Source organism: Rattus norvegicus, chromosome 7 (genome assembly GCF_021556685.1).
Source record: "Rattus norvegicus strain SHRSP/BbbUtx chromosome 7, alternate assembly SHRSP_T2T, whole genome shotgun sequence".
In the NCBI taxonomy this organism is placed as follows: domain Eukaryota; kingdom Metazoa; phylum Chordata; class Mammalia; order Rodentia; family Muridae; genus Rattus; species Rattus norvegicus.
This window is the reverse complement of record NC_141540.1, coordinates 104,279,992-104,294,669: the sequence shown is the minus strand read 5'-3', so window position 1 is coordinate 104,294,669 and position 14,678 is coordinate 104,279,992. Positions and strand designations below refer to the sequence as shown.

At 38.6% G+C, this 14,678-nt stretch overlaps 1 non-coding gene across 2 annotated transcripts in view; it reads right to left on the bottom strand.

Moving 5' to 3' along the window:
* Positions 1-1,054: 1,054 nt before the first annotated feature.
* Rgs22l (regulator of G-protein signalling 22 like) overlaps positions 1,055-14,678 on the bottom strand; it is a 139,148-nt gene continuing 125,524 nt past the window's right edge. For both annotated transcript variants that reach the window (XR_015625629.1, XR_015625630.1), the window contains one exon: positions 1,055-1,447. This is a non-coding gene — a transcript (regulator of G-protein signalling 22 like). The remainder of the gene's footprint in view (positions 1,448-14,678) is intronic.

Genomic DNA, 14,678 nt, shown 5'->3' with positions numbered 1-14,678 from the left:
GGCAGATTGTATTAGGGTTTGGAGTTAGGCTCAAGGGTTTAAATCTCATCATTGCTATTGATTTCATTTGTGGTGTTGGTTGATTTAATCTCTTTATCCTCCTGTTTCTCACCCGTGGAACATGAAGATCTATTTTCTAAGTGACTCTAGACATCAAGACACTATCTCTGTAAAAAGCCTATGCTGTAGTCTGTGCTAGTTAAATGCCATTCCCCATTGTTCTTTGTAAGGCATTTCAATAAACACTTCTTAGATTGCAGGACTCATCTGCTTTTAAATGCTGGAGACCTGTAAGTTTACCTCTGCAGAAATTAATTGCCTCTCAGAAATTCTTAGTTCTGAGTTATCAGTTTAAAGGGAAAGAACGGGTGGCTAGAGAGATGGGTCAGCAGTTGAGCATGACTGCTCTCACACTTAAATAGGTGACCTGGTTCCTTGTACCTACATGGGTGGCTTCCAACCACTTATAACTCCAGTTTCAGTAAATTCCATGTCCTTTCTGCTTTCCGTGAACACCAGGCATGCATGTGGTACACAAAATATATGTAAGCAAAAATACCCATGCTCACAGAATAGATAACCAAATCTAAATAAATGAATGGGTAAAATACTCAGTGCAATGCCTGGTACATCAACAGAAGGGAAAGTAAGTTCTTAGTGGCAATAAGTCTTAGGTGCTTAACTTTACTTTTTGCCCTTTGTTCTAGTGATGGTTTAAGGTACCTATGGGAAAATTGTCTCCCTAGAACACCTTGATAATTGCTGTTCTTATGTTTTGGCTATGTTTGGAAATGAGAGGAATTTGACCAATAATGTATAGAGTACAAGTCTCTAATCTGATCTGTTTTATAATGACCTAGTAGGAAAACTATCTGGTTAATGGCTACCACCATCTCCTGGAGATAGAGATCAAATGTTGCTAAACTATAAACAAATCCATCCAACAACCATAACAATATCCATCTTTAAAATGTTCAGTCACCATCCCCTCAAGAAATTTAAGTCAGAATGTTTTCCCTCTTTGAGTGAGAGGGCAGAAATTTGGGCTGCTGTCTTTTCAGTGAAAATGAGGGTTGCACATTTTATTTCACAAATACAGATGAAACATGATGACATTCCTATCCCATCACATGGTACAAAATGTCACCTCAATAACTGAAGCAGTTGAAACACCAATGTATACTTTCTCATTTTGTCATGGAGGATGGAGGGATCCCGTAACAGTCAAGTGCCATTCTTTGAAGATAAAGTATCTGACAGGCAAGAGGAATTCTCATGAGAATTTAGGCTGATGTGGCTTCCCCAAATGCCTTCTAGCAAAGAATGACCACACATTCCACAGAAGCAGCTCTTGGAGAGATGAAAGCGATTTTTGCTAAGAGGAGCTGATGCTGATTTTGAATCCCACGAAGCATATTTAGATCATTTCTGGATGTGAAAAGTCAGCCTGGGAGATAGAGATAAATGATCTGAAACATATATATGATTTAAGGCAGGATAGATTTTAGTCTGAATCAGAATTCTTCACAAGATATTGGTTATATAGCAATACCACTGAATATATTTACCTGATAGCAATATTGATTATATACAGCCAAATCTCTAATCATAAATTAACCCATAAAGGGAAAATGTTTTTGTAGTTTGTTGTAGATTTATTTGGTAACTACATGGACTGAAGTTCCTGAGGCTTCTGTAGTCTCAGTCTTAGGGAACATGTGTTTCCCTGATGAAGAGTTAATGTCTTCGCTTACAGAGAGCTGCCATAGTTCCTAGTCGAGTTTTTGACACACATGTTTCCCTTTCTACCATGCTCAAATTATATTACCTTTCAAAAGTGTGAGACCTTAGATTCAAAATAATAATATCTCATGATTACATATGGTAACCAACTACACGTTCCAGGATTGTTTGAGTTCAGTATTGGTTTATTACTTACACTGTTAGCCAGTCAACTGTAGTTATTCAGGCTGATTATGCATCCTACATACCTAAAACCTATCCTAAGGACATATCCTTAGAAGAGATTCATGGTCCTTTCTTATGTTTTCTACACTGACAGATACCATAATATACACCTGTGTATAATACTAAATCCTATTATAAACATAATTTTCTTTCTTTTCTGTTTCACTGAACTGTCAGTCAGTATCCGTATCAGAGTTTTTAGTTGCAGGTACAAAGGAACTGAACCTAGCAGGTCGTTTACAAACTTCCTCTGGTGTTTGGGTCCTCAGAAGTTGGCAGTGGTGATATGGGTAACCTGTGAGGCAAATGGGTGCTCTTATTTGGAGTGTTTGACAACTTCTGTGTTATTGATGCCTTCTTGTTGCCCAATTTAAACTTGCCATGCCTGGACAATTGGACCTTGCTCTCTCACCCTCTTCCTCCTCCTCCCCCTCCTCCTCATCCTCCTTATCCTCTTCCTCCTCTTCCTCCTCTTCTCCCTCTTCCCCCTCCTCCTCTTTCTCATCCTCCTCCTCCTCCTCTTCCTCTTCCTCCTCCTCTCACTCCCCCTCCCCTTTTTCTTCTTTTGTATTTAACAACTGGCTCTTGCAAATCAATATTAATTCTCCCTTGGTTTCGCTCTGAAAATGTCTTTCTTTAGAAGTCTGAGATGATTGTTCTCAAAAGTATCCAGAGTAAGAAAGGAAGCTTTTTCTCTAACCTGTAGAATCTTCCTGTGAATAAATGGAGCCTGTCCAGAAACTCAATACCTTTACCATTAAATAAGGACCTGCTTTCCATCAGACACTGAGAAAGACCCTTAGTCAATATAGGAATTAATTACAAAGAGCTGCCCCTCAAGTTCCTTACATTCTTGGAGGAAAGATAGCCAGGTTTAACATCACTACCACAGCATAACATGAACACGGTTATGTTTTTCACACATAAGAACATCTGTTCCATTGTTTTCTGTTTACATCCTTTCTCTCAATGACACCAAATTCCTAGACTTTTCAGATACTACTCAATCTCTGTCTCTCTGTCTGTCTTCGTCTTTATCTGTCTGTCTCTGTGTCTCCCTTACCCATACTCACACTTGAATGCTCCAAACTTTCTAGACTGTATTTGTTGAGCAGGATGGAGGCTATCTAGCATTTGCACTCCTACATTACATTCCCTAGTCCAAGCTTTTAGATTGTGGGATTCTTCTGCATGACCTCTCTGGTCTGTATGGTCTAACTTCTCAGAAGAATAACCTCGTAGCCCCTACTATCAGCAAGTTCCTATGGCATTGACCATCTCATTCTTGGATAAATTATACTCTCTACTAGTCCTCTAGTAAAGGACTCTTAGAGCACGATGTAGTCAATATCCATGTAGTATCCCATGTCGTTCTTTAAGCACCACTGCCCCATTTATTCAGTACATGCAATCATGAGTCCTATCATATATTAGAAATCATAGAAGACTCATGGGATGCAAGGATGAAGGTGATTGTGTCTGATCCCCAAGAAAGACAGGCAACTGGTTAGAAAAGGGATGGGTATACTGATATTAGAACACAGAAATGGAATCTTACTAGGGCATTTGTATTCTCAGAATTTGGCATGATATCTAGCCTAGAGTAATCAAACATTATTAACTATAATAAATAGCTACAAAAAGCAGAAATATGTTCTGCCTTGGCAAACAAGGGAGACGTAAAAGCATAAACAATACATAAATTTAGTCCAACCTAAATGAAAAAAAAAGTGCACCTTTTTTGGAGAGAAATTGGTGCTTAATTTATAAGATCTACTCTGGGCTGGAGATTTTAAATTATATTTTTAGATTCCCATCTTCCTTATTTGGATAGAATTTCCCTACATCTTAGAGGAAGTTTGATAAGAATTTTCATCTTTTCTTTGGAAAGAAAACAAATGTAAGCACAGAAAAGAAATCTCACCGATCTGTGCTAATTTTGGAAAGGTTTCTGAAATTTGGATAAAAATACATGCCAATTTTGTGGGATTATTCTAGTTTATAATGGATATTTTTCCTGGTAGATGCATTGATATCTTCACTCTTCCCTATCAGAAATGGTACATTTGGGGTATTAATTTCTTGGATGAAGTATTAATTAATTGAGCATTCAGAAAGATTGAGTATGCACAGTAAAACATAGAATACACTCTGATGTATAGTCTGAGTATTTGAAAATGAGAAATGATATGAAGACTCAGCAATGAAGAACCAGATATGTTAATAAGGGAGACCCCCTCCATGAACATCATGTGACTACTGAAGCCATGCTCTAGACTAGTTTCCAGTGGAAAATATCCACAAGGGCACAGTGAAAACCGGCAAAAACAGACTTGTGACAGTAAGTTTACCATTTCATTCTTCCAAAAGTGAAGAGAGAGAGGAAATCAGAGGCGGAGAGGATGAAGGAAGTTGGCAGAGAGGAGGAAAGAGAAGAAGAGAGATATTTAAAGGCAGTAATGGCTATATTAAAATAACTGTTCTTCCATTTAATTTCTGAAGGAACCACCTTTAGCTATTTGTTATTTAGCCCTTTTGAGTATGAAATTCCCCATCCCTTGCCTGTAAATTGTGATTTTAAGACAGGAGTAACCACTTGGTGTTATTTTAAGGAAAAGGTGTAGTTGATATATTTATACCTAGTAGTTCTTAAGCAAGATGATTTAGGATCCTTTGGAATGTTTGTAAATATGTAGACACTTTTCTATTGTTGAGCTAAACAAGAATGATGCTGGCATTTAGTTTTAAATGGGGGCTTTATTAAATAGTCTCCTATATACAAGGTTCTACTGCATACATGACAGTCTCATTACTACAAATATCAGTAGTGGTGAGACTGTGTGTGTTTGTGCATTTATTATAAGTGTCTTCATTTTATATTACCATTGTGATGAATATACAATATTTTAGTAATAAAGAACATATCACTTAATAGTTTCTGAGAGAGGAGCTCTCCTTGTGTTTCTGAGAATTAAATTAAGTGTTCTTACTACCTCCCATCCTGAGTAGCTGCAACTATAGGAATAAGCCTCTAAAGTCAGAATAAGACTTTAGCATTGTTATTTTAAACTTTAGCTATAGTTGATAACATTATAGAAGCTTCTTAAAGTCAGGGATTAAATCTCAGCTATGTAGGGTAAGTCCTAACATATAACAGTGGGTTAATAGAATAGGACTTGCTGAATTAAAGTGAATACACAGAACACTGTTAGGAAAAGGCTAACAGTTAGGAAATGGCTATCTAGGGTTTCTTAGTGCTCTAACAAAATGCATAGATTAATGTATAATTGGTACATTACATAGCTGTGAGCTATGTTACAAATATCCAATTTTAAAACATTTCATCTGCTAAATGTTCTGTAGTATGTTCTCACTTATGGCCATACTCATGCACCAAACTATCCTACATGTAACTTTTAAATATTTTAAAATGGTAAACCATTTGAGTATATTTAATATCTCAAGTATATTTAACATCTTGTTTCCTTTATATGTATATCATTCAGTCCTTTATGTTTTGTAGCGGTTATGAATGTCTCTGGCTTAAAAATGAAATTTCTTTGTTCAGTTACCTTTCCTAATTCATCCAAAACAAAGACTCTATTCTAGGTCTGGCAAGACCTTTAGAAACAATATTAACTTCTACAACATAGGAGAGACTGGGCAATGCTTCTGAAATTCCATGTTTGTATGAAGTTATGACCTGTGTTATATAATAACCAAAAATGTTACATGAAGTGCAATATACAAATCAAGATCCAGTTATTGTGAGGGAATTTCTTATTCTTTCTACTTTCAAAACAATAGCTTTGTAATGTGTTCTAGTTTCACTGGGAATCATACTGTCTTTTAACCACCTCTTAAGCAAGCATGAACACAGATGTGAACTGACTTATGGAGAGGTGCCCCAATGTCAAAAGCAAGAGCATTTACTCTCAGTCACAAAATAATAAATCTAGATTTTGTCTGTGTTTTCAATATCTCTCATATTTTTATATTTATGACTACCATCAAGGGCAGAAATGCTGTCAAAGCCACACTTCTCCAGTTTTAAAATATGAAAATCACTTAGATGCCCTAGTCATGTTGATGTTGAGTTGAAGGTCTTCTTGCAGACTTATGAAAATGCTCAGATTTCTTTGCATCCCTAAGCTGCAGATGCTTATGTTCTCCTCGTGCAGTTAAGTGTGCTTTGCATGAGGCTAAAATGCTCAGGTGATCTCAGAGAATCCCCTTTAACCTGATTCTATAGGGTCGATAAGACAGACCCTTCATGGTTTCATCATTGGATAATCAATCAAATGAAGAGCAAATGATGGCTTCAGGCTTGTCAGCAGCATATTGATTTGTCCATTGAGCTCTGTTCAAACTCAATGACGGTGGTAAAAGCTATCACCGCACTGAGAAATGACCAGCAGAGGACATGTATAGGCACTGTACTGTTCTTTTTCTCAAGTATTGTGCTTATTTTGTAAATCAATGTTCAGGTTGTTAATGAACGAATCTATACATTCTATCATGTAATGGTAAGCAATTGGGGAAAGCCTCCTTTTGGCCACTCATTTGTGTGAGGCAAGCATGTCTCTTCATCTCTTGTAAGATCTGTAAAACAGATTTCACATTGAGTCTCAACAAGGAAAGACTAAAATGGACACTAAAATATCTAATGAAAACATAGTTAATCACTGGAGAATTAGGGGTCTGCTGATTTTGATATGAGTCACAACTCTGTATTGCTTCTATGGGAGAAATTGGGCAATGAACTCAACTTTCTTATATCTTAGCTTTTTAATTTATATAATTTTGTGAAAATAATAACTTCTTACTGGGCTTTTGAATGTTAGGACATCAATGGGAGAAGAGGCCCTTGATCCTGGGAAGGCTCGATGGCCCAGTGTAGGGGAATGCCAGGATGGGGAAGCAGAAGCGAGTGGGTGTTGGGGAGCACCCTTATAGATGCAGGGGTGGGGAGGATGGGATAGGAGGTCTGTGGAGGAAAACTGGGAAAGGGGATAGCATTTGAAATGTAAATAAATAAAATATCCAATAAAAAAAATATATATATGGTTCATTTCATAGTATCATCCCTTAAAAGTACTCAGGCAAAATAAACTTTTTTTCTGGCTCTTAAAATTCTTAATATGATCTATTTCTTATTTGTGTTTTGTAGAGTTTTATTTTCTATTTTATTTCACAGATACCGCACAGACATTGATTGATGCTACCACTACTTGTTATCTACTGAAATTCAGTGTTTGAAATTCTACCCATTATAAAAGTCCCCAACATTATCTGTGCAGATAAGCAAATTCTAAGTGTGTTCTATGGATAAATGTGACTGCGTGAATATGTGCTATGGAAGAGGGGCTGTGTATAACTTCCAGGACAACACACACACACACACACACACACACACACACACACACACACACGATAACGAAGTACTTTTCTGCATCACTTTTTCTTCTTGACTGCACTGTTAAGGACAAACACTTTAAACTTTAAGGTGGGAAGATAAAGTCAAAAAAGGCAAGGCAAGAGACACCAGATTCGGCACTGAAGCTCCCGGAAGGGGCGGCACAGGTCTTCCTGGTTGCTGCCGCTGCAGAGAGCCCCTGGGCAGCACCCCACGAGCGAACCTGAGCCTCGGGACCACAGGTAAGACCAAATTTTCTGCTGCAAGAAAGCTGCCTGGTGAACTCAAGACACAGGTCCACAGGAACAGCTGAAGACCTGTAGAGAGGAAAAACTACACGCCGGAAAGCAGAACACACTGTCCCCATAACTGACTGAAAGAGAGGAAAACAGGTCTACAGCACTCCTGACACACAGGCTTATAGGTCAGTCTAGCCACTGTCAGAAATAGCAGAACAAAGTAACACTAGAGATAATCTGATGGCGAGAGGCAAGCGCAGGAACCCAAGCAACAGAAACCAAGACTGCATGCCATCATTGGAGCCCAATTCTCCCGCCAAAACAAATATGGAATATCCAAACACACCAGAAAAGCAAGATCTAGTTTCAAAATCATATTTGATCATGATGCTGGAGGACTTCAAGAAAGACATGAACACACTTAGGGAAACACAGGAAATCATTAATAAACAAGTAGAGGCCTACAGAGAGGAATGGCAAAAATCCCTGAAAGAATTCCAGGAAAACACAATCAAACAGATGAAGGAATTAAAAATGGAAATAGAAGCAATCAAGAAAGAACACATGGAAACAACCCTGGATATAGAAAACCAAAAGAAGAGACAAGGAGCTGTAGATACAAGCTTCACCAACAGAATACAAGAGATGGAAGAGAGAATCTCAGGAGCAGAAGATTCCATAGAAATCATTGACTCAACTGTCAAAGATAATGTAAAGCGGAAAAAGCTACTGGTCCAAAACATACAGGAAATCCAGGACTCAATGAGAAGATCAAACCTAAGGATAATAGGTATAGAAGAGAGTGAAGACTCCCAGCTCAAAGGACCAGTAAATATCTTCAACAAAATCATAGAAGAAAACTTCCCTAACCTAAAAAAAGAGATACCCATAGGCATACAAGAAGCCTACAGAACTCCAAATAGATTGGACCAGAAAAGAAACACCTCCCGTCACATAATTGTCAAAACACCAAACGCACAAAATAAAGAAAGAATATTAAAAGCAGTAAGGGAAAAAGGTCAAGTAACATATAAAGGGAGACCTATCAGAATCACACCAGACTTCTCGCCAGAAACTATGAAGGCCAGAAGATCCTGGACTGATGTCATACAGACCCTAAGAGAACACAAATGCCAGCCCAGGTTACTGTATCCAGCAAAACTCTCAATTAACATTGATGGAGAAACCAAGATATTCCATGACAAAACCAAATTTACACAATATCTTTCTACAAATCCAGCACTACAAAGGATAATAAATGGTAAAGCCCAACATAAGGAGGCAAGCTATACCCTAGAAGAAGCAAGAAACTAATCGTCTTGGCAACAAAACAAAGAGAATGAAAGCACACAAACATAACCTCACATCCAAATATGAATATAAAGGGAAACAATAATCACTATTCCTTAATATCTCTCAATATCAATGGCCTCAACTCCCCAATAAAAAGACATAGATTAACAAACTGGATACGCAACGAGGACCCTGCATTCTGCTGCCTACAGGAAACACACCTCAGAGACAAAGACAGACACTACCTCAGAGTGAAAGGCTGGAAAACAACTTTCCAAGCAAATGGTCAGAAGAAGCAAGCTGGAGTAGCCATTCTAATATCAAATAAAATCAATTTCCAACTAAAAGTCATCAAAAAAGATAAGGAAGGACACTTCATATTCATCAAAGGAAAAATCCACCAAGATGAACCCTCAATCCTAAATATCTATGCCCCAAATACAAGGGCACCTACATACGTAAAAGAAACCTTACTAAAGCTCAAAACACACATTGCACCTCACACAATAATAGTGGGAGATTTCAACACCCCACTCTCATCAATGGACAGATCATGGAAACAGAAATTAAACAGTGATGTCGACAGACTAAGAGAAGTCATGAGCCAAATGGACTTAACGGATATTTATAGAACATTCTATCCTAAAGCAAAAGGATATACCTTCTTCTCAGCTCCTCATGGTACTTTCTCCAAAATTGACCATATAATTGGTCAAAAAACGGGCCTCAACAGGTACAGAAAGATAGAAATAATCCCATGCGTGCTATCGGACCACCACGGCCTAAAACTGGTCTTCAATAACAATAAGGGAAGAATGCCCACATATACGTGGAAATTGAACAATGCTCTACTCAATGATAACCTGGTCAAGGAAGAAATAAAGAAAGAAATTAAAAACTTTTTAGAATTTAATGAAAATGAAGATACAACATACTCAAACTTATGGGACACAATGAAAGCTGTGCTAAGAGGAAAACTCATAGCGCTGAGTGCCTGCAGAAAGAAACAGGAAAGAGCATATGTCAGCAGCTTGACAGCACACCTAAAAGCTCTAGAACAAAAAGAAGCAAATACACCCAGGAGGAGTAGAAGGCAGGAAATAATCAAACTCAGAGCTGAAATCAACCAAGTAGAAACAAAAAGGACCATAGAAAGAATCAACAGGACCAAAAGTTGGTTCTTTGAGAAAATCAACAAGATAGATAAACCCTTAGCCAGACTAACGAGAGGACACAGAGAGTGCGTCCAAATTAACAAAATCAGAAATGAAAAGGGAGACATAACTACAGATTCAGAGGAAATTCAAAAAATCATCAGATCTTACTATAAAAACCTATATTCAACAAAATTTGAAAATCTTCAGGAAATGGACAATTTCCTAGACAGATACCAGGTATCAAAGTTAAATCAGGAACAGATAAACCAGTTAAACAACCCCATAACTCCTAAGGAAATAGAAGCAGTCATTAAAGGTCTCCCAACCAAAAAGAGCCCAGGTCCAGATGGGTTTAGTGCAGAATTCTATCAAACCTTCATAGAAGACCTCATACCAATTTTATCCAAACTATTCCACAAAATTGAAACAGATGGAGCCCTACCGAATTCCTTCTACGAATCTACAATTACTCTTATACCTAAACCACACAAAGACACAACAAAGAAAGAGAACTTCAGACCAATTTCCCTTATGAATATCGACGCAAAAATACTCAATAAAATTCTGGCAAACCGAATTCAAGAGCACATCAAAACAATCATCCACCATGATCAAGTAGGCTTCATCCCAGGCATGCAGGGATGGTTTAATATACGGAAAACCATCAACGTGATCCATTATATAAACAAACTGAAAGAACAGAACCACATGATCATTTCATTAGATGCTGAGAAAGCATTTGACAAAATTCAACACCCCTTCATGATAAAAGTCCTGGAAAGAATAGGAATTCAAGGCCCATACCTAAACATAGTAAAAGCCATATACAGCAAACCAGTTGCTAACATTAAACTAAATGGAGAGAAACTTGAAGCAATCCCACTAAAATCAGGGACTAGACAAGGCTGCCCACTCTCTCCCTACTTATTCAATATAGTTCTTGAAGTTCTAGCCAGAGCAATCAGACAACAAAAGGAGATCAAAGGGATACAGATCGGAAAAGAAGAGGTCAAAATATCACTATTTGCAGATGATATGATAGTATATTTAAGTGATCCCAAAAGTTCCACCAGAGAACTACTAAAGCTGATAAACAACTTCAGCAAAGTGGCTGGGTATAAAATTAACTCAAATAAATCAGTTGCCTTCCTCTATACAAAAGAGAAACAAGCCGAGAAAGAAATTAGGGAAACGACACCCTTCATAATAGACCCAAATAATATAAAGTACCTCGGTGTGACTTTAACCAAGCAAGTAAAAGATCTGTACAAGAAGAACTTCAAGACACTGAAGAAAGAAATTGAAGAAGACCTCAGAAGATGGAAAGATCTCCCATGCTCATGGATTGGCAGGATTAATATAGTAAAAATGGCCATTTTACCAAAAGCAATCTACAGATTCAATGCAATCCCCATCAAAATACCAATCCAATTCTTCAAAGAGTTAGACAGAACAATTTGCAAATTCATCTGGAATAACAAAAAACCCAGGATAGCTAAAGCTATCCTCAACAATAAAAGGACTTCAGGGGGAATCACTATCCCTGAACTCAAGCAGTATTACAGAGCAATAGTGATAAAAACTGCATGGTATTGGTACAGAGACAGACAGATAGACCAATGGAATAGAATTGAAGACCCAGAAATGAACCCACACACCTATGGTCACTTGATTTTTGACAAAGGATCCAAAACCATCCAATGGAAAAAAGATAGCATTTTCAGCAAATGGTGGTGGTTCAACTGGAGGGCAACATGTAGAAGAATGCAGATCGATCCATGCTTATCACCCTGTACAAAGCTTAAGTCGAAGTGGATCAAGGACCTCCACATCAAACCAGACACACTCAAACTAATAGAAGAAAAACTAGGGAAGCATCTGGAACACATGGGCACTGGAAAAAATTTCCTGAACAAAACACCAATGGCTTATGCTCTAAGATCAAGAATTGACAAATGGGATCTCATAAAACTGCAAAGCTTCTGTAAGGCAAAGGACACTGTGGTTAGGACAAAACGGCAACCAACAGATTGGGAAAAGATCTTTACCAACCCTACAACAGATAGAGGCCTTATATCCAAAATATACAAAGAACTCAAGAAGTTAGACCGCAGGGAAACAAATAACCCTATTAAAAAATGGGGTTCAGAGCTAAACAAAGAATTCACAGCTGAGGAATGCCGAATGGCTGAGAAACACCTAAAGAAATGTTCAACATCTTTAGTCATAAGGGAAATGCAAATCAAAACAACCCTGAGATTTCACCTCACACCAGTGAGAATGGCTAAGATCAAAAACTCAGGTGACAGCAGATGCTGGCGAGGTTGTGGAGAAAGAGGAACACTCCTCCATTGTTGGTGGGATTGCAGACTGGTAAAACCATTCTGGAAATCAGTCTGGAGGTTCCTCAGAAAATTGGACATTGAACTGCCTGAGGATCCAGCTATACCTCTCTTGGGCATATACCCAAAAGATGCCTCAACATATAAAAGAGACACGTGCTCCACTATGTTCATCGCAGCCTTATTTATAATAGCCAGAAAATGGAAAGAACCCAGATGCCCTTCAACAGAGGAATGGATACAGAAAATGTGGTACATCTACACAATGGAATACTACTCAGCTATCAAAAACAACGAGTTTATGAAATTCGTAGGCAAATGGTTGGAACTGGAAAATATCATCCTGAGTGAACTAACCCAATCACAGAAAGACATACATGGTATGCACTCATTGATAAGTGGCTATTAGCCCAAATGCTTGAATTACCCTAGATCCCTAGAACAAACGAAACTCAAGACGGATGATCAAAATGTGAATGCTTCACTCCTTCTTTAAATGAGGAAAAAGAATACCCTTGGCAGGGAAGGGAGAGGCAAAGATTAAAACAGAGACTGAAGGAACACCCATTCAGAGCCTGTCCCACATTTGGCCCATACATATACAGCCACCCAATTGGACTAGATGGATGAAGCAAAGAAGTGCAGACCGACAGGAGCCGGATGTAGATCGCTCCTGAGAGACACAGCCAGAATACAGCAAATACAGAGGCGAATGCCAGCAGCAAACCACTGAACTGAGAATAGGTCCCCTATTGAAGGAATCAGAGAAAGAACTGGAAGAGCTTGAAGGGGCTCGAGACCCCAAAAGTACAACAATGCCAAGCAACCAGAGCTTCCAGGGACTAAGCCACTACCTAAAGACTATACATGGACTGACCCTGGACTCTGACCCCATAGGTAGCAATGAATATCCTAGTAAGAGCACCAGTGGAAGGGGAAGCCCTGGGTCCTGCTAAGACTGAACCCCCAGTGAACTAGTCTATGGGGGGAGGGCGGCAATGGTGGGAGGGTTGGGAGGGGAACACCCATAAGGAAGGGGAGGGGGGAGGGGAATGTTTGCCCGGAAACCGGGAAAGGGAATAACACTCGAAATGTATATAAGAAATACTCAAGTTAATAAAAAAAAAAAAAAAAAAAAAAAAAGAGACACCAGATTCAAAGACTCTTCTAATTCTATTTCAGGACCAGGTAATTCAGCATTTCAGTCATGAGTCTATAAAAAGGAGTATGGCATTCATATTCGTCCATATTTTAGCAGTAAAGAATACCACTAAAAGCATACTGAAGGGAAGTTATGGACCTGGATTCTGCACTGATTCTTCTTTAACAAATGATGTGGCTTTGAGAATCCATGCCCTAAGCTTTGCCTTATCTATATGGTGTATTCAACCCCAACACTTACGTGTCATAAAATTTTGCCCATAACGTAACAAATACAGTCTTCTCTATTTGAAAACTTCTTGAAAAGTTAAACCTGGAATATTCATAATGTGTTTTTGTAACTAGTTTCACCGACAGGACCTAATGACTCAGATATCTTATCAAAGAGAACTACCAAATGGATACCAAAAGGCTACTGATATGTCAGTTGCCAGGACATCCTCCTAGGCTTGACAGGGTGTATTTATGCATTTGTGTCTAGTCTCTGCACCTGCCTCCAGCCCAACCTCTTCCCTATTCAAGGAGGCACAAGCCTGCTATTTATCAATCTTTGTGTGCCACTGAGAATGTGCTTGCTGCTGCAGTCTATTGCAACAGGCGGTTGGTTGGCAAGACCAATGGACACCTGTTAAGGCTGAGTCATTCCTATTCACAGGATGTGCCTTGCAGCCTGCATGTAGAGTGTTAAGTTAAGGATAAGAGGCTTGACTCACCCAATATGGTGCAGCTGATGCTCTCATTCATTGGCAGCTCTTAGGGGAAACCAGAGAGGCATAGTCTAATTTCACTTGCTCCTCATCTTCTTTTTTGCCAGATGGATGATTGCAGTGGTATGCTCACGCACATTTGTTCAGGCCCATGGACCTTACAAGGAATTATGTTGGGCTCAAAGGAAATCAGCCTTTTCATGGAAATTAAAATGAGTGATGGTAGCCTTCATAGGACACCTCATCCAATCTTTGATGCTTTCTTTTTATGTTCCCAGCTTTGTTAACACAGAAATGTAGGTCAAAATTCAGGCCATTGTAGATTAAAACGTGGTTCCATGAGTAAAGAACAAATAACCACCATCACTACCACCAATAACAAAGAAACCCTTTTG